This window comes from Zingiber officinale, chromosome 8B (genome assembly GCF_018446385.1).
Source record: "Zingiber officinale cultivar Zhangliang chromosome 8B, Zo_v1.1, whole genome shotgun sequence".
Taxonomy (NCBI): Eukaryota; Viridiplantae; Streptophyta; class Magnoliopsida; order Zingiberales; family Zingiberaceae; genus Zingiber; species Zingiber officinale.
Genome location: NC_056001.1, coordinates 69,982,070 through 70,004,132, shown reverse-complemented (window position 1 = coordinate 70,004,132; position 22,063 = coordinate 69,982,070). Strand labels below are relative to the sequence as shown.

Below are 22,063 nucleotides of genomic sequence, written 5' to 3'. Positions count from 1 at the left end.
GAGTTATGAAATCTATTGGATAATTGATTAAGGCTCTGAATCAATTGGGATGGCTTACCAATCGATTAGGGTTCAAAAAAGAGTCATTCTGTAGATGTTCGACGGTCGGATGATGTGGCAATCAAAGAAAAAGCTGAATCGATTGGGAGGCGTCGATTGAACCCTAGAAAAGGATTTTCACAAAGATTCAAAGTAGTTTCTCACACTACTCTTCAACACCAGTTCTTAAGATTTGAGGGAAATAAGTGTTGTTGCATTTTCCACTTTCAAGAGGCATTCCAAAGCAACAAAAGCTCAAGAAAATCAAGGTTCAAAGTGCTAATTCATATTTCAATTTGTATCTACATTTGTTTCTTTGTTTCAAGTTATATTCTTGTTCTTGAGCTTGTATGAGGCTTCTCTGCCTCAGGATTATTTTTGAGAAGAAGCTCTTTCATAGTTTATATGTGAGAGAGATGCGGATCCTTGGATTAATCACCTCAAGGAGGTGGATATCAAGTAAATTTTCGTGTTAGCATAGAAGAGTTTTTCGCTGATTCTGCTGTAGGATCATCTTCATCGAAGCGAACGAACTATTACCCCTTCCTCTTGGTCCCAATAATTCTCTAGTCCAAGATACTTAAACAAGGGTTTGCTACCCCCCCCCCCCCCCCTTCCAAAAAAAAAACTATCAAGATTTGTAGGTTTTCATGGCTCTGCCAAAAGAGGTTTTCCTACCCTTAAACTCGATTTTCTCATATCTTTAAATTATCTACATTTCCATAGGTGGTATGACCCGTAACTCCTACTGTGCCGAAAGTTATGGTCATTTTACTTTTGATCTGCAGTGTAGGATGAACTGAACATGACCTGTGCCCAGTAGCACGGGCACCTGTGTTCGACTCTAGAATTCAGCTATTTTATACATGCTCGTGCCCAGTAACATGGGTGGCCATGGTGGGCTCTATCGAGGTGTTTTGGTGTTGTTTTGCTCTCAATTCTTCCATACGAAGGCTCTAACATGTTCATTGATTTAAACTTCATTTTGATAGTCTTTTGAATCTCTTTTGCTTCCTAAATGTTTCGTATGTTGGATCAATGATAAGGCTGATGATGAGGTATGGTTATCCTATGTTCAGCCTTTTTCTACTCTGTTCTTCCTCTTTCTTGTCCATAGGAGAATGCATGTGTCATGGGACATGACCAAAGCATGCTCCTTGCTCCAACTCCATGTTCAATCCTCCATTTTATCTCCAGATTCACATCCTATCAATGAAAACAAGAAAAGAGCAATTCTTTTAACTAAAAGTAACAAAATGAAGTACACAAAGATGAAATATGAATATATGCATATAAAATGGGACAAAATTTGCGTCAAATTATGATAAAAACTCTATATGAAATATGCTTATCAAGCATCTAACCCCCAAAGTCTTAGATTATTCAAATCTAGTTTTCTACCTGCCCAATGTTCATATGAAGTAGATGGAACATATTTAGAAGGCACTCGATTAAGAATATTGGTTGTAGCTGATAATACATCTCCCTAATAGAAAATTAGTAAGTTAGCTTGAGTCATTAAAGACCTAACCATATCTTAAAAGGGTTTGATTTCTTCTTTCAGTAACTCAATTTTACTATGGAGTTTTAGAGATAGTTAGATGTCTAATAATCCCTTTCTCATTACATATTATCTTGAACTGATCAGAAAAATATTCACCTCCACGGTCAGTACATAAGATATTAACCTTACATTCCAATTGATTCTCTACTTCATCTAAATAACAATTGAAGCAATCTAATATCTCAGATTTATGAGAAATCAAATACACATAACTAAAAAGTGTTAAGTCATCAATAAATGTAATGAATAAGAACTTTCATATTTAGCCTTCACATTAATTGGATCACAAATATCCAAATGAATTAATTACAATGATGATTCAGCCTTAATAGCCTTACCAAATGATTTCCTTGTTACTTTTCCAGCAAGATAATACTCACATATAGATAAGTTAATTTTAGTATGAGTGCCTAGCATACCCTAATCTATTCATTTGTTCTTGTCCTATATGTCCTAATCTATCATGCCAAACTTCATCATTTATATCAGCATCGTTGTAAGAGCAATGTTTGTAAAATAATCATTATTGTCATAATTAATATTTGGTTCTACATTAAGAACCATGAAACCATTCAATACATAACTATATCCTATTATCACTAAGTTAATTCTTAGTTTTGCATAATGACTATAAAAGTTTATACAATAACTCAAATCAAGAAGACTATTAATGAAACCCATATTTCATCAAATCTTAGGAGCATACACGACATCATATAGAAACAAGGTACACTCACCATGTAGTTGAGTTTGCAAGTGGCAACTCCTTTTAACTTCAGTCCTTACATTGTTTCTCACATATATCTATTTGTTGTCAGCTAATACCCGACGATATTCCACGTATATAGCTCGATCACTTGCAATATGGTTCATTGCTCCTAAATCTATAATCTACAAAGAATAAGAATCAGGAAACAATACTGAACTAGCAAAATAATGCTCATGGAAAGAAGATAGAAATGGATCTACCTTTTTCAGCTCGGTACATTCCCGAGTAAGGTGACCCTTCTTGCCACAGTTATAGCAAGTCAGCTTACTTTGAGGTTTCTTTCCATACTTCTTTCCTTTCTTATTGATTGAGCCTTGCCTAACAATAACACTAGGTTCTTTTCCTTTTCCCATTCCTTTCTTAAACCATCTTTCCTTATTCTTAGAAACAGATGCTCCAACAAAACCTTCAACTACAAAAGCTTGTCCAAAAATCCTTACAGATTATATTCTCTCTGCCTCCAATTCAACATTATGTGAGAAATTAGTAAAAGTCTTGATACTTTCACTGTGAGTCAAATTTTGTTTTATCATTTTCAATGAATTAAGAAGGAAACAAATAACTGCCTAAACCTGTTGTTCATCAGTAAACTCATGAAACTTTCAAATCCTGAATCCTATTTGTCATTTTTCTCAGATGTTAGACCATGGTAATATTCGAGCACTTTTGGTAGCTGTCAAACTTGATTGTCGGTTGACGAAGATTGCTTAAACTAATTCCACTGTACTTTTCTCTCAAGGTAACCCAGACGGTATGAGCTGATGGTAATGACTCATAATCAAATACTAGGTCATCTACTATTAAACTAATCAATATTCCCTTAGAAGTAGAGTCCTTTTTCTTTCATTTCTTAAAGGCATCAAGATCACTTTTATGTTGTGTTATAGAACCATCAGTAGGTTCTTCCATAAATTAATTTACGGTCTTAAGAACTTTTTGTTCCTCAATATAGTTTTTCTCCCTTATTGAGTGCAGCTATGATATTTTTAGTAGTCATGATCTAACAAAAATAAACACATTATTTAGTAATTAAGTGTATTTCACATGTATATAATTTATCATTGACTCAATGTTAATTTAAGTTGGTTTACAAAATCAAGTGGAAACTTCATTTCTACTCATCATTTGTATGATCCAATCTAACCAACATTGATCAATTCTATTATATACATCGCATCAAATGAACTAATCATTAAGTGAACAAATTATGAAATAAACTTATCATTTAAATTAACTAATCATTCTTTTAAGACTGTTAACACATAACATTCTTCTTTTTAGTTTGTTAACATATAACACAACATTTCATAAAGTAGTACTGTTTGTGCATACACTACATAATTTTATTGAACATAATGGATAATATTGTTCATGTTGGATCGAAAGAGTGCGATAGAGGGGGGGGTGAATATCGCTCTTAAAAAAAACTTTTATTATCGTATTTTAAAAATAATCAAAATATGCAGTAGAAAGTAAAATACTCAATTCGGTTACTTGGTTCGAAGGCTAGGTCGAATCCTACTCCAAGGCCCGCGATCCTTGATCGCACCAATGGGCAATCCACTAAAACCCTTCTTTTCAAAAACCTCAGAAAGAAGCAGTGCGTACAATATGCAAGATAGTAGCACCCTACTATCTTGTAAGAGTTTAAGTATAATGCAAGTTTAAATAATTGTACTGACAATAACAAAAGACGAAGCTTGGTCAGCACTTCTGAATGGAGTAGCTTGCGAGTTATAGAGTAGTAGAATGATCAGCAGAAGCTTGCACAGATATGAATTTTGAACCAAACAGCGTTACTTAGCGTTGGACCTCGAGCTCTCTTTTATAAGAATCATCGACGTTCGGTCGACCGATCCCTCGGTTCGGTCGGCCGAACCAGTTCCCTTCCATCTTCATTGAGATATGATGCTGATTCGATCTTCGGCATTAACTGATGATTAAGGGTTCAGTCTACCGATCCATCTTTTTGGTCGACCGAACAGTATCCTTCCCTGTTCATCTAGATTTGCTGAGATGTGCACTTAATTCCATATTGATGAGATGATTTGTTTGGTCGACCGATCTACCCATTCAATCGACTGATCAATGTTGTTTCCTTCTCTGCTTCTGATCGATCTGAACTGTGCTGAGTCATTAGGGTTCGGTCAACCGATCATATGGTTCAGTCAATCGATCAATCTTTGATCGGACTCCGTTTTAGTCTGAACTTGTATCTATTCTGAGTTGGCCTTGTTCGGTCGATCGATCCTCCGGTTCGGTCGACCGATCATGTCGAACCTGCAAAATAATGTTAGACAATAATCCTGCAAAACATATGTTAGCACAGTAATAATACATCTAATGCATGAGTAAAAATAAACAGTTTAACTTTCTTGATCTCAACTTAAAAATCTTCCCGGTTTCTTCAATTAGATCAACGACCTTAGGTTGTTCCCTTCAGGAACCCGACCTCACTGTCGCTCCTCCACTTGTTTACCTTAACTTACTATTGGGATGTATACTATAAGCCTAGCTTTTGTATGAACATCTATTTTGAAATATTTTGAAATGAGAATCACTTTGGTCAAATGTTTATATTTTATATTTATATATATGTCGATGTAGTTGTCCATTTAATTTATATTGTAGATAACATGGTGTGTGGTGTCACACAGATGATCATGTTATCGGTTCCTTATAAATAATAAATAGTAGCGCACAACTAAGATGGATTGGGACAAACCATTGGAACAGTTGTAGTGTAATTTGGTATTAGTCTGTCTTGACTATAAAATTACACTAGTACACTATGTGTGTATTCAGCAGGACCATTTGAGGTTGTTCGATTTGAACTGACTACATAAAAGAACAGAACCTCTGTTATTATGGGCGCGCGTCCTCTTAATCCCTATATAATAACAAGCACGTATACTTAGTATTTATTTCTTTAACTTAACAATGGGTGAGATTTATTCGTTAAATCAATAGGCCCAATAAGTTGGGAAATATTACTATTTATATGGTGTGTTGTTAATTATAAAAGGAATCTGTGTCCTAATTATTTATGTTGATGATGTCCCCTTGAGGAGCTCATAAGGATTATCATGTAAACCCTGGAGGTGGACTTAGTCCGGCATGATAATAAAGTTGAGTGGTACTACTCTTGGAATCAGATGTTAATTAATTGAGTTGTCAGTAACTCATTTAATTAACGGATATACGATATCTTAAACATAGGGAGATTAACGCACTCATGATAAGAAGGAGCCCATATTGTAATATGGGATTGGTGCGGTAGTTCAATAATAACCCTTTAGTGGTATGAGTTATTATTGATGGACTTGGGTTGGGTGTTCGGGCCGAACACAGGAAGCCCAAGCCCATCAGGAGGTCTAAACCAATTCCTCCTTTAGGTCCCTATTGTAGCCTCTATATAAAGTCTCGCATCCACCCATCCATAACTTGGTTTGGTTTAACTGGGTTTGGTTTAACTTGGTATAGTTTAACTTAACTTGGTTTGATTTAACTTAACTTGGTTTGGTTTAACTTAACTTGGTTTAATTTAACTTGCTTTGGTTTAACTTGGTTATAGAAAGAAAGATTTTTTCTAAACAAAATTCGGTTATAGAAAGAGAGATTTTTTCTAAACAGAATTTAGTTATTTTTCTTTTTTTGTAACTGACGGCAAGCCTATAAAAAGGAGTAGGTGGTGGCTCCTAAAATCCAATTTTCTAATTCTCCACAATCCTCTTCTCTCCTTGTGGTCGGCACCCCTCCTCACCTTGCTAGGGCCTCCCTTCCTCACCTTGTAAGGGCCACCCCCCCTTCCTCTCCTAGCTAGGGTCGGCGCCCCTTCCTAACAATCCATTGGTTGTCAGCGGCTTGAAGAAGAGGAAGAAGATTAGAAGGTGCCCCATCCTAGAGCCTCCTTTTGTAGCTGGAGGTTTCGAAACCGAGAAGAGAAGGAGGGTGGTGTTGTCTTGGTAGATCGTCGCTCACACGATGTCTAATAAGGGGAGAGAAATACGGCAGAAGATCAAGAGGTCTTTAACTATAAAGAAAAGGTATAACTAGTTCTTAATTCCTCTGCGTAATTAGTTAGTTATTTTTCTTTGTATCGTTTTTTGGAATACCAACACAAGAGGTCAGCGATCTTGTACTTCGATCAAGGTGTGCTTTGATCATTCAAGAACTTGCTTGATTGATCAAACACATGTTTGATCGAACATGCAGGTTGCTAGGAAAAGTTCTGTTCTTGTACAATTTTTGTAAAGGGAAATTTAAACAGAACGAAATTCCAGCGCCTTCACTTACCTTCCAAACATTGATCCTCCAAATCTGTTTGGACTTTTCACTTAGTCTTGATCGGCTCGCAAGGACTTTCTCTCGATCTTCGATCCTCTAGATCTCTCTATCTCACTGCCAAGTGTCAGGTCTGTTGGGACCGTGATGTCTGCTAGAGGGGGTGAATAGCGTTTCGTATTGCTTGTCGGTTGCTTCGTCTTGATGATGTGCAGCGGAAATAAACACAAGACACACACAACGCTAACAACTAGGATTTACTTGGTATCCACCTCAAGAAGAGGTGACTAATCCAAGGATCTACACACGACACGCTATCTCCACTATGAAACACTCCTTCTCGGTCATAGTCAGAGGCGGAGAAGCCTCGTAAAAACTCACACAACAACACACACAAAAATACAAGAAGAGAGTACAAGATACAAATTAAAACACTACTTCTTCTTGCTTACTTGTAACTTGTTGTTGCCTCTTGAACCTTGGAGAAGCCCCTCCAAGTGCCTTCAAGACTGGCAGTGAAAGTCGGAGAAAGCGCCGTGAAGATCGCACACAAATCGCAGATGAAGCTAGCAAAGAACAACGGAGAAAACGCTCCGCCAAGGCTTTAAACAGTGCTCCCAATCGATCTAATCCATCCCCAATCGATTGCCACGTCAGCACCTAGCAATCCCAGCCATCCATCGCCTGCAACCTGAATAACGGTCACTTCCCAATCGATCGACCGATCGATTGGGACTGCCTGAATTGATCGGTCGATCGATTTAGAGCCTTTCTGTGCTCTCGCGTCCGTGCGAGAGCTTTTGCTGCCCAATCCATCAACCGATCTAATGACAACTCCCAATCGATCACCTGATCGATTGGGAGAGCTTCTGTGCTCGCGATTTCCTGACCCCAATTGATCGATCGATCGATTGGGCAATTCCAACAATCGCGGCACACTCCAATCGATCGGTTGATCGATTGGAGCCTGTTCAATCAATCGCCCGATCGATTGAACACACTGCACTTAACTCAAACTCAAGTCCAGCTTCCCAAACCCAACTCTCGGTCAACCGTGACCTATTGGGTTTGCACGCCTAGCATTTGGCTACTCCCGACCAACCTCGAACTAGCCTTCTAGCCTCCTCCATCAGCCTTGCGTCCCTCAGATATCTCCCCATCCTTCACGCCTTGCCTTCTAGAGCTTCCATCGACCTCATCCTAGTTGTTGGGTTCTCCTCACCAAGTCATACTAGGACTTACTGTCACGCCCCAGGGGAGTCCCTGTCCGAAGAAATTTCGGCAGCACCTCCCCTGTACGGCAGACAATCTGAATCATTTCTACATGCACAATATACATCAGCCACAGGCGGCTGGAATATACACACAATCACGCAGTTATATGATACAACCTACTCGGCTGATATAATAAAAACACAACCACGCAGTTATATGTAAAGCAGCCCACTCGGCTGTACCAAAACCAAAACACAACGGAAAATGACAGAAACCAAATACAAACCAAACACAAAACTGCTAGCTGGCTAGGCTTACACAACCAACAATAATACAAAATACTACAAAACAACTTCAAAACTCCAGAAACAAAATCGGAGTACAAACTAAACACACTGACACATAAAACAAACAAAACATAAATGAAACCGATAGATCTTCTGAGGTGACGTGGGGACCAGCTGACAGGATACTCCAAGCGACATCATAAACAACCTGGTACCTGAAAAAGATAATGTCCACGGGGGTGAGTTCAACAACTCAGTGAATACCAATAGACATGCCTATAAAGATATATCTAACAGCAATAAACATGAAATACAGCTTCCTAATCATATATAGGAAATATGCAAAACTGAAAGGTAATTGAGGAAGCTGTACTCACCAGGAACTCCTATCCAGAACAAAAGGGTCGTCAAACCAGATACACAATATGCCTCCTGTATGCATGTCAAACAAATGCATCCAACCAAATGCAGCAAATAAATGCAGCAAGCACAAGCAATAAATGCATCAATGCCTATGATGCCAATAACATGTCCTGGTCACCCCTACTCTCCAGTCAGCCGTCTCACACATGATGGTGAGACCGAGTGGGTAGGGCTGTGAAAACCGTGCACTCTGACGTCACTGCTCCTGATGAGTGACCGAGTGGATGGGATGCTGTCGGAGTACACCTATCCTCCTACCCCAAATCATAAATGGGGGAGCTCAATGCTCTCATCTCCCGGTACACGATGACGGGGAGGGATCCCTGTCCTGCTACAACGCTGCATCACACTAATCCATGAGTGGACCAACGGAGCTCTTGACAGAGCACCTGCTGCAACACACCCTGCCTGAATATACCACTAACCCATGAGTGGTCGTGTGTGCAGATACATGTAACTGACGATGTGCTCAACAATAATGGAGCCAACAATCATGCAGCATGCAATCATGCGAATGATGCATGACACTAAGCATGGCAATATCCTGAACCAATCCATATATATAAAATGTGTACCCTAGAATAAATTGACCTAATCTATGGTCTAGGTACACAGGTCAGATAAGGAATCAAAAACCCTAGATCCTGAACATATCCACCTCCATAAAATATGTACCATCAATATACATGGATCAAAGAAGAATGGTCTAGGTACACAGATCAGATATAATATAAAAATATAGGTACACATGCCAGATAATAAAAATCCAGAATCTAGTCCTAAACTCAGTAAAGCATGGTATGTCACTTACTCTAGGAACTATGGTACTCATGACAATGATCACAAGGCGTAAACATGGATACATAACCAGCGACAAACAAAACATGCTATGGGTATCAAACAGTGACATACCAAAGGCAAACATGATCATTGCTTGTAGCTATAAAGTACTATGCATATCCAATTGACAATATCATAAAAGATAAGTCAAGAGGTACCCGCCTCAAATGTGAAGATAAACCAATCCCTCGTCGAGACGCTCGTCTCGCCTCAAAGTCCTGCAAATCAAACATATAGATTTAGCTAATTACTTATGAGTTAAATAGCTAAATCAAATCCCCAAACTTATTTAGGATAATCATAATCGAATTCTATTATCGATTATCACCCAGGCTAGAGTTAAACTGGTTTAACCCTAATAAAGTCATCATCTTCCTTAGATTAGTTTAACCCCATATTTATCAATATCAACTCATCCACTAATTCTTTTTCTTAAACCAATAACCAATCCATCTTTTAATTACCAATTTACTACATAATGAATCAAACCATAAGAACCCACATTGCTAATTCAATTAATCCAACTGGGTTAATTATCGCCAATAATTTCACAATCAAAGTGGAGTAATTAACCCTAACCCTTCCATAATCACAACAAGTTAAGCTAAAACATAGATTAATGCCAACACTCACCCGAATCTTAGATGTTCCCTTGTGGATTCACTGTCGGTGAACCTCGCTGTTGGAAATTGCTAGCCGAAAGTACTTGCTGTCGTAGATTCTTGACTGAAGCTACACTGAAATTGCAACCAGAGACATCCACCCGGTGAACACAACATCCTATACCAAGTCTGAAACCCAAATCCAATAGACTTACCATATCTTAGTGCTGGCAATTTCCCTCTCCGACAGAAACCTCAATAACCGGCTGTAGGAACTAGCAAAGAAGGAATCAACATGGAAAGCTCGGAATTAGAGCCCGGAATGTGACCACAGTGAGGAAGAAGGTGTAGAGGCAGTAGCATAAGGTAAGAAAAGCTCGCCGCTATATGGCTAGTCGACCGGTTGTGAACCCAACCTAGGGCACGGCTCAAGGAAGGAGGTGCTGAAATGGTGTCGGCGCTAGGGCACAGGAGAGGCGAGAGGAAAGCTAGGGCAGAGGCAAATGGTCGGCCGTCGGTGCTCGGGAGAAGAGAGGAAGAGTGAAGAAAAGGTGTGGGCGTGCGCGCGAGGGAGATGGGAATTCGGCCGGCGATTTGTGCACGAGGGGAGAAGAAACGACATCGATGAGAAGATTTGGGGCACGGGGAGAAAGTAAAAGAAAAAGAAGAAAAGAAAAGAAAATTAAAGAGAAATATTTAAAGAAAATCAAACACTTCCTCATTAAAATAGGGTAGCCCAAACAAGCTTTTCCCGGGACCCATTTTTTATCCCCGTAAACTCTTCCATACGGTCTCAGAAAAATTCCAGAAAAAATTCTAAAAATTTCGGAAAATTCCCTCATCATTATTCGCCATTTTTTGGTATTTTACATTCTCCCACACTAATAAAAATTTGGTCTCCAGATTTCGTTATCTACCATCAGCAAATACTAACAACAGGTAAAGAGTATAAATGCTGAACGGTAAATTAGATCACATACCTCAAGTGAAAAGATGAGGGTATCGAGCTCGGATCATATCCTCGAGCTCCCAAGTAGCCTCCTCGTCAGAATGATGCTGCCATCCGACTTTAACCAGTCAGATAGTCTGGTTCCGCAATTGACGCTCTTTCCGGTCTAGAGTCCATACCGGAACCTCCTCATAAGTGACGTCAGGCAAAAAGGGGAACTGAGATATCTGTCAGCACATGTGTCGGGTCGGGTACGTATCTCCTCAGCATAGATACGTGGAATACGTCGTGCACGCCTGGGTGGATCGTAAATTGAGAGCAATGAGCCTCCTGAAGTAGCGCCTGTAAGACCGGATGAGATTGAGGTACGCATAATCTGCCTCGAAAATATATAATACCCTCCTCGTCTCGTGTGAACTCAGTCTGCTACCCGGAAGCTATCTGGCTGCCAATGAACTGCAAATGCTGATCACCAACCTGAGCCTCTCGGATCCTCATCCTGATCGACGACTGAGCAACCATGGTAAACAAAATACTCTGCTCTGTCTGTCCCTACCCTTCAAGGCCCAACTTGGAGAAACCTTGAATCAAGTCTGTGTCCACAACTCGGTGGCAAGCTAGAGTCCCTCTGGACTTCCTGTCGTGTGCATCGGCAACCACATTAGCTTTTTCCCGGGTAATAGCTATTGGTACAAATCGCAATCTTTCAGGAATTCCATCCTTCTCCTCAGTCAGAGATTAAGTTTCTTTCTAAGTGAATAGATATTTGAGACTCTTATGGTCAGTGAGAATCTCAAATGTAATACCGAACAGATGCTGCTGCCCAATCTTCAAGGCAAAATAATGGCAGCCAGCCACAAGTCATGTACTGGGTAGTTCTCCTCATGCTCCTTCAACTGCCGAGAAGTAGGAGACTACCTTGCCGTGCTGCATCAAAACAGCGCCCAAACCCTGTAGAGATGCGTCGGTATAGAGCATGAATCCGTCCTCTTCAGAAGGTAAAACCAAAATTGGAGTGGACACTAGTCTCCGCTTCAGCTCCTGGAAGCTGTTCTCGCAATCCTCAATCCAAGTGAACTTCACACCTTTCCTGGTCAAGCGTGTAAGTGGCATAGCAATCCGAGAGAAACCCTCAACGTATCTCCGGAAATATCGAGCCAAACAAAGAAAGTTGCGAGCCTCCTCTATAGACTCCGTCTACTCCCAACGATAACAACCTCTATCTCCTGTTGAACCACGGTATACTCCTACTAGTGACCATGTGCTTCAATCATCTCACAGAAAATAATCAAAGTGTGCACTACTGATCTTCACATATAGACGTTTCCATCTAAACATCTCTAGAACTATGCGAAGATGGTGTACGTGACCCACCTCGGATCAGAAATAGATCATAACATCATCAATAAGACAATGGAAACCAATCCAAACATCCTAGAGATATCCAAATCATCGAGTCCATGATAACATCAAGGCACCGCAAGCCCTAATGGTAAAACCAAGACACATAATGTCTGTATCACAGACATTCCTAACCATAAGATTCTCAACAATAAACAGATCTGATCACCAACGATATAAATCACCAAAGAATAGATCCTCCAGTGTGAGAGCAACGCTCCATCACACGAAATACCGCATATGTGGGAGCAACACACTACCACAAGAAATCCTCCATATGTGGGAGCAACGCTCCACCACAAATAATCCGAAATATGTATCTGCAATCAATATGGGAGCAATGCTCCGCTACAAACAATCCGCAATATGTGGGAGCAACGCTCCACCACAAACAATACATAAGTGCCTAAGACATCTAACTATCTAGCTAGAGACTGCACGAGATCTCTCTACCACATATCACTGTGGGTAGCCTAGGGTATAACAACCCAGTAAGCAAATCAAATCCATAGTCAACTCTATCATCATCCTAGTGGGTCGGTCACCCACTAATAGGAGAATTAGTTGACAGGGTAATACAACCAATAACATAATGTAGACACTCCACATCCTGCATTCAAAATAAGTAGAATCATCATGCTGCTACCAACAATACACCTGGCATACGTGCTCACACAACATATGTATGATCGACATAATCCTCCAATTTGTACACACCACACATACTCACAACATAGGTATAATTCATCATGATACCTCCAACAATGCATACCGAACCCGTGTGCATATATCAACTTAGGTATAATCAACAATACAACTCAAACAGCACTCATATGACATATACACCTATGCCAAGAGTATAATCAACGTAATACTTCCAACAAATCATAATTGACACGAGTATACACTCAGAACAATCATATAATAAACAAGATACCTCAAATATTACACCGAACACATCTGCTCATATCACAACTCAGATAAAGTCGATAAGATACCTCCAATAAAACACTCAAACACATGTGTACATTTCACAACATAGATTTAATCGATAAAATACCTCCAATAAACCAATCAGACCACTCGGGTATAATCTACTAGAAACCCACAATAATCATCATCTGGACAAATATACACTCACTACATGCAATTTTGACCGTCTATCATAGAACTCCTACAACACATAATAATTAAGTGTATAAACTACACAGGTATGTATAATCAGCATATTTAATCCAATATACCACACAAACCCTATGCTACCTACTCTCATGGTTTAGGGGTATAACTAAATAAAATCTAACATAAAGATCATACAAGAAAACGCAATCATAGACAATCCAACTAGGTACATACAGTCAAAAATTAAAGTCCACATGGAATAGGATACATCGATCCTCAATAGACTGACCAAGCCGACAATGGTATACGGCTAATTCAGTCTTTTCCACGTCAGTACAAGTCATGTACTCAAATGTACTCTAGATACCTAACTAAGCACAAATAATCAAAAGATTCGAACCTCTAAAAATAGAGTATGACTGTCCTCTACTGGTCAAACCAACAAAACTAAATCAGTCATCTACTAACTAATCAAGAATACCTTAATCCTCCACAAGCAACTAAGGTATATCAATATACGACTACCCAAATCAACAAGTGTAAATCAGACTCCTACTGACCGATCTAACAAGAGTAAACCAATATTTACTGATGAAATTAACTAAGATAACATGGTATACTACTGGCTAGGTCAACATAAATAGGTAGATACTATCCACTACACAACTAATAATAGCAGAGGCAGGTATGTGCCTCCATCTCCTACTAGTAGTACTAGAAGCTAAAAACTACTGGTGTATGTTATGAAAAAACACCAGAAACTGTAACCCTTAATCTCTATTACGGTCGATCATCATCAGTGGCTAACCCATCACATGTAATATGGCTACAACATCAGACAGATACCAAATACAAAGTGCTATTACATGTCATAACTATCACAGTCAACAATGCATACACTAACAAAATAGTAGGATAACAGTATACCAACATACCTCCTATAGCTTGGAGATGTCCTGCTGCTGCCAGGTCCTAAAACCCGAAAAGTCACATCGAGAAGACCAAAACACGAAATATGAAAAACAGGGAAAATAAGACTCGTAAGCCGATCTCTGATACCAAATAAATTGGTATCAGATAAATATCGAAAATCTAGAACACATAGCAAGTATTGTATACCTGCTCTGATACCACTAAATTGTCACGCCCCGAGGGAGTCCCTGTCCAAAGAAATTTCGGCAGCACCTCCCCTGTACGGCGGACAATCTGAATTATTTCTACATACACACTATACATCAGTCATAGGCGATTGGAATATACACACAACCACGCAGTTATATGATACAGCCTACTCGGCTGATACAATAAAAACACAACCACGCAGTTATATGTAAAGCAGCCCACTCGGCTGTACCAAAACCAAAATACAACGGAAAATGACAGAAACTAAATACAAACCAAACACAAAACTGCTAGCCGGCTAGGCTTACACAACCAACAATAATACAAAATACTACATAACAACTTCAAAACTCCAGAAACAAAATCGGAGCTCAAACTAAACACACTGACACAAAAAACAAACAAAACATAAATGAAACTGATAGATCTTCTGAGGTGACGTGCGGACCAGTAGACAGGATACTCCAAGCGACATCATAAACAACCTGGTACTTGAAAAAGATAGTGTCCACGGGGGTGAGTTCAACAACTCAGCGAATACCAATAGACATGCCTAGCAAGATATATCTAACAGCAATAAACATGGAATACAACTTCCTAATCATATATAGGAAATATGTAAAACTGAAAGGTAATTGAGGAAGGTGTACTCACCAGGAACTCCTATCCAGAACAAAAGGGTCGTCAAACCAGATACACAATATGCCTCCTGTATGCATGTCAAACAAATGCATCCAACCAAATGCAGCAAATAAATGCAGCAAGCACAAGCAATAAATGCATCAATGCCTATGATGCCAATGACATGTCCTGGTCACCCCTACTCTCCAGTCAGCCGTCTCACACATGATAGTGAGACCGAGTGGGTAGTGCTGTGACAACCGTGCACTCTGACGTCACTGCTCCTGATGAGTGACTGAGTGGACGAGATGCTATTGGAGTACACCTATCCTCCTACCCCAAATCATAAATAAGGGAGCTCAATGCTCTCATCTCCCGGTACACGATGACGGGAAGGGATCCCTGTCCTGCTACAACGCTGCGTCACACTAACCCATGAGTGGACCAACGGAGCTGTCACGCCCTAAAGGAGTCCCTGTCCGAAGAAATTTTGGCAGCATCTCCCCTGCACGGCGGACAATCTGAAACTTCTACATAACACATATACCTCAGCCACAGGCGGCTGGAATAATAACAATAAATAAAAACAATCACCACGCAGTTTATATAGATATTCAGCCTCTGGCTGTCACAACCACGCAGTTAATAATAGTAATCACAAACAAAAGTACTCTGACTCGAAATCCACCCTACTCAACTACACTCGTAAAGCTCAAATCCGACGAACTCACCTCTTCTGCCGTCCAGGCAGGCATGTAGTAGAATAAAATCCAAATCCAAATCCATCGCAATAATAAAATCCATACAATATCCATAAGCAGAATAATCCAAAACATAACATGTTCAAAACAGTCTAGAACAGAAAAGAAACCAAAGAAAACCAAACATATCCTCGAGGTCTGTAGGGACCAACAACTGGAACTCTCTCCTGACAGCATCAACCTGAAAATATCAACAATGGAGGCGGGGTGAGTCCAACACTAAGTAGGTACAATTGATATACAAAGTAAGGAAATAACACCTAGCACTAATCATGCCAACAGTCTCCTGATATAAGAAGGATAAAAATACATCTGAAGTAAACAGGGAGAAAATGTACTAACCAGGACCTGAGTATAAGGTCAAACAGTACGAGGGATAGGGAAATCTTGTATGCATGTCAAACATAGGTATCCAAACATTATGCAGCATATAAATGCAGCAAACACAAACACAAGCAATAAATGCATCATGCATATGATGCCAATGATGCGTCCTGGTCACCCCTGACGCCAGTCGATCATCTCACACAATAGTGAGGCGGAGTGGGTAGGGCTGTGACAACCGTGCACTCTGTCGTCACTACTCCTGATGAGTGACCGAGTGGACGGGATGCTGTTGAAGTACACCTATCCTCCTACCCCAAATCATAAATGGGGGAGTGCAATGCTCTCAACTCCCGATACACGATGACGGGGAGGAATCCCTGCCGGATAACACGTTGTGTCACACTACCCATGAGCGGACCAACGGTGCCTAACAGAGTCCCTGTTGCAACACACTCTGCCTGAATCGACCACTAACCCATGAGTGGTGGTGTGTGCAGATCCATGTAACTGGCGATGTGCTCAACAATAATGGAGCGGACCATCGCACAGCATGCAATCATGCAAATGGTGCATGGCAATAACCATAAAAACATCCTGACCTAATCCATATATGTAGAAAAGTGCACCCTGGGTCAACGAATCATATCGAATCAAAGGTACACAGAAGGTATAAAAAACCTAGGTCCTGAACATGGTGAAGCATGATATATCACTACCCCCTATAAGCATGTATAAACAAATAAAGTATACATGGGATGCAAATCAAGCAATCAATCAATCATGTATCAAATAATGGGTAGTGACTAACCGAAAGAAATAAAGGACATAATTAATGCAACTTGTTAAATTCACTACTATGTATATCAAATGACATAAGTCAAAAGTACCCGCCTCCGAAAATAGAAAGGTTCAATCTGACTCCGAGATACTCGTCTCGCGTCAAGGTCCTGTATATTAAACATAAGGTCTAGTTTAGCTAATTCTATCATACCACAAAATTAGCCAAATTAAATTCTAATCCAATTAAATAATAAGTTCATCCTTAATTCCAATATCAACCCATAAACCTATTTCATATTCATCATCATAATAATCCAATTCCAACCTAATTCAATGTATTTACCAAATCTAACAATCCTCTACATCATGCATCAAATCCCTACTCCTTACCTCAATTCGTATGTATCACTGTTGATCCAAAATCAAAGATGTTGGATGCTAAAACAAGATCAGAGCCGCTGCTGGGGATCACAAAGTTACTGCCCAAACAACACATGTTATGCTAATACACTGCATCAACATCTCAAGATTGCAAGATGAATCAAATTGAAGCCCAATATTTCATACCTAAATCCCAACTTTGTATCAGCAGTCCCTTCCCAACCAAACCACACCAATCCGTGACCTCCAAGATCACACAGAACCGACGGTTGGAGGCTAAGGCAGAAGCAAGGCGGCTGTGTCGCAAGCCCAAAAGAGGAGGAGTCGCGGTGACCGGCGTTAGAGAACAAGGCTGGCGGCGTCGACAAGACACAGTGGCGGCACCCGGCACTAGGGCTCGGCTGGATCGGCGTCGGTGAAGGGGAGAAGGCGTCGGGCAAAGTGAAAGAGGGTCGGCGTCGGCAGTGGTGGCGGCGCGAGGTGGCTAGGGCAGAAGCGATGTCGCGTCGGAGAAGAAGCAACCGGCTTCCCTTGTCTCTCGTCGGCTGGCGAAGATGGATCGGCTCGGAGAAGAGGAGTGCGGCGATGCAATGAAGAGAAGACTAGGGCACAGGGACGGTGTGGAGAAGAAGAGAGGAGAAAGTGATCGGGAGAAGCAACTGCCTTGTGCAGTTCGGGCACGGCACGCGGGGGAAAGAATGGAGGAAAGGAAAAAAAAAACAAATAGAAAAAGAAAAGAAAGTAAAATGAAAATCAACATTTCCTCACTTAAATCGGGGTAGCCCAAATAGGCTTTCCCGGACCCCATTTTTTTTATCCCCGTGAACTTATCCGTACGAGCTCCGAAAAATTCCCGAAAAATTTCCAAAAATTCCGGAAAATTCCCTTATAAATATTCGCCTATTTCCGGTATTTTAAATTCTCCCCCACTAATAAAAATTTGGTCCCCAAATTTCTGTTATCTACCATCAGCATGTACTAACAACAGATATAGAGTATAAATGTTGAACGGTAAACTAAATCACATACCTCAAGTGAAAAGATGGGGATATCGAGCTCGGATAGTATCCTCGAGCTCCCAAGTAGCCTCCTCGTCCGAATGATGCTGCCATCCGACTTTTACTAGCCGGATAGTCTTGTTCCGCAACTGACGCTCTTTCCGGTCGAGAATCCGTACCGGAACCTCCTCATATGTAATGTCAGGCTGAACTGGAACTGGAATATCTGCCAGCACATGTGTCGGGTCATGTACATATCTCCTCAACATCGATACGTGGAACACATCGTGAACGCCTGACAGGGACGGTGGTAGTGCCAGTCTGTAAGCTACCGCTCCGATCCTCTCCAAGATCTCGAAAGGGCCAATGTACCGCGGAGCTAGCTTACCGCTGAGGCCAAATCTCTTCACCCCTTTCATGGGTGAAACTCGCAGAAATACATGGTCGCCAACAGAGAACTCTAGTGGTCTGCGTCTCCGATCAGCATAACTCTTCTAGCGATCCTGTGCCTCTAACATCCTCCGTCTGATAGTACGGACCAACTCTGCATCCTGCTGAACTCTATGAGGTCCCAACAACTGGGCCTCTCCAACCTCATCCCAAAGGACTGGTGTCCGACAAGGTCTACCATACAACGCCTAAAACGGTGTCATCTGGATAGCCGAATGGAAGCTGTTGTTGTAGGCAAACTCTACCAACGGCAGATGGTCCTCCCAACTGCCTCCGAAATCCATAACACATGACCTCAGCAGGTCCTCTAAAGTATGAATGGTCCGCTCTGACTGTCCATCTGTCTGTGGATGGAAGGTTGTACTGAAAAGGAGCTGTGTGCCCAAGGCCTGCTGCAGACTCTGCCAGAAACGAGACGTGAACCGTGGATCTCTATCCGAAATGATACTCAGCGGAACTCCATGTAGTCTGATGATCTCCCTACAATACAGATCTACCAATCGATCCAGGGGATCAGTCCTCCGAATCGCTAAAAAGTGCGCGGATTTGGTTAATCGATCAACGATTACCCAAATCGCGTCATGGCCTCGTCGTGTCCTCGGCAAACCCACCACAAAGTCCATGGTAATGTGATCCCACTTCCACTCAGGAATAGGAATCCGCTGAAGTAACCCTGCAGGTCTCTGGTGCTCAGCCTTCACCTGCTGACAAACAAGACATCTAGCTACGAAATCCGCGATGTCTTTCTTCATACCGTTCCACCAGTAGGAACGTCTCAAATCTTGATACATACGGGTCCCGCCTAGATAGATCGCAAATCGAGAACGGTGAGCCTCCTGAAGTAGCTCCTGTAAGACCGGATGAGACTGAGGTACGCATAATCTGCCTCAGAAGTATATAATACCCTCCTCATCTCGTGTGAACTCGGTCTGCTGCCCGGAAGCTATCTGACTGCCAATGAACTGCAAATGCTGATCACCAGCCTGGGCCTCTTTGATCCTCGTCCTGATCGACGACTGAGCAACCATGGTAATAAGAATACCCTGCTCTGTCGGTCCCTGCTCCTCAATGTCTAACTCAGAGAAACCCTGAATCAAGTCCGTAACTGAAACTCGGTGGCAAGCCAAAGTCCCTCTGGACTTCCTGCTGAGTGCATCAGCAACCACATTAGCTTTACCCGGGTGGTAGCTAATGGTACAATCGTAATCCTTCAGGAACTCCATCCATCTCCTCTGTCGGAGATTAAGCTCCTTCTGAGTGAAAATGTATTTGAGACTCTTATGTTCCGTGAGAATCTCAAATGTAATGCCGTACAGGTGATGACGCCAAATCTTCAATGCATAAATGATGGCGGCTAACTCCAGGTCATGAACTGGGTAGTTCTTCTCATGCTCCTTCAGCTGACGAGAAGCATAAGAGACTACTCTGCCGTGCTGCATCAGAACGGCACCCAAACCCTGTAGAGACGCGTCGGTGTAGAGTACAAATCCATCCTCTCCAGAAGGTAAAACCAAAACTGGAGCCGACACTAATCTCCGCTTCAGCTCCTGAAAGCTGGTCTCGCAATCCTCTGTCCACATGAACTTCACGCCTTTCCTGGTAAGACGTGTCAATGGCATAGCAATACGCGAGAAACCCTCGATAAAACGTCGGTAATATCCAGCCAATCCCAGAAAACTGCGGATCTCCTGAACTGACTTCGGCTGCTCCCAACCGGTGACAGCCTCGATCTTCTGAGGATCAACTGAAATACCTCTACTAGAGACCACGTGTCCCAGAAAACCGACTGAAGATAGCCAGAATGCACACTTGCTGAACTTCGCGTACAGCTAATGCCGTCGAAGAATCTCCATAACTGTACGAAGATGATGTGCATGCTCCTCCTCGGAATGCGAATAGACCAATATGTCATCAATGAAAACGATAACAAACTGATCCAGATACTCCAGAAAAATGCGGTTCATCAAGTCCATAAACACCGCTGGAGCATTGGTAAGCCCAAATGGCATTACCAAAAACTCATAATAACCGTATCTGGTACGGAACGCTATCTTCAGAATATCTGAGTCTCTGACTCTCAGCTGATGATATCCGGATCGCAGATCAATCTTAGAATACACTGAAGTACCTCTGAGCTGATCAAACAAATCCTCAATCCGTGGTAATGGATATTTATTTCTGACGGTCACTGAATTCAGCTGCCTGTAGTCAATACATAACCTCATGGTACCATCTTTCTTTTTGACAAATAATACTGGAGAACCCCATGGTGAAACACTAGGGCGTATAAATCCCCTATCCAAAAGCTCCTGGAGTTGAACCTTCAGCTCATTCAACTCTTTCGGTGCCATACGATACGGAGCTTTCGATGTCGGTGAGGTTCCCGGAATCAGTTCAATAGTGAACTCCACTGGCCTTCTGGGAGGCAAACCAGGAAGCTCCTTAGGGAATACATCTGGATACTCTCGGACTACAGAAATGTCGGAGAGCTACGAACTGCTGCTGTCTTCAGTACTAATAAGAGATAATAGAAAACCATGACAGCCGTGAGACAGCAACTTCTGCGCCTGAATCGCCGAAATAATCGAGATGTCGTCATCTCTTATGCCAGTGAAACTCCACGAGGGTTGGTTCGAAGGCCGGAAGGTGACCACCCTCGTCTGGCAATCAACGGTAGCATGATATACTGACAGCCAATCCATGCCAAGAATGATATCAAACTCGATCATCTCCAATACTAGAAGATCTACCGTAAGTGTCATGTTGCCAAAGTCTAACGGGCAACCTCTGACCTCTTGGGTGACGTCTAAAGTATCACCGGACGGTAGGGAGACGGTTAACCGTTGCAGTCTAACAGTAGGTAATCTACCAATCTCCCGCATAAAGGTACGGGATATAAAAGAGTGCGAACTACCAGTATCAATCAAAATATCAGCGGAAAATGCATAAATGGAAATCGTACCGCGGAAAACGGATCCGTCGGCTCGCTGCGCATCCTCTCTGGTAATCGCATGAACACATCCAGTCTCTGGCGGAGGAGGAGGTGGTAATGCTGGCAGCGGCTGCTGCGGCTGGGCAGAAGCCTGCCACTGAGGTGCTGCTGGACTATGTGCCAGATAAGACTGAGA

The 22,063-nt window shown here is 41.6% G+C and overlaps 1 pseudogene; it reads right to left on the bottom strand.

Annotated features, from left to right (window-relative positions):
• Nucleotides 1-18,529: 18,529 nt before the first annotated feature.
• Nucleotides 18,530-21,676, bottom strand: LOC122013951 (annotated as a pseudogene).
• Between the last annotated feature and the right edge of the window lie 387 nt (nt 21,677-22,063).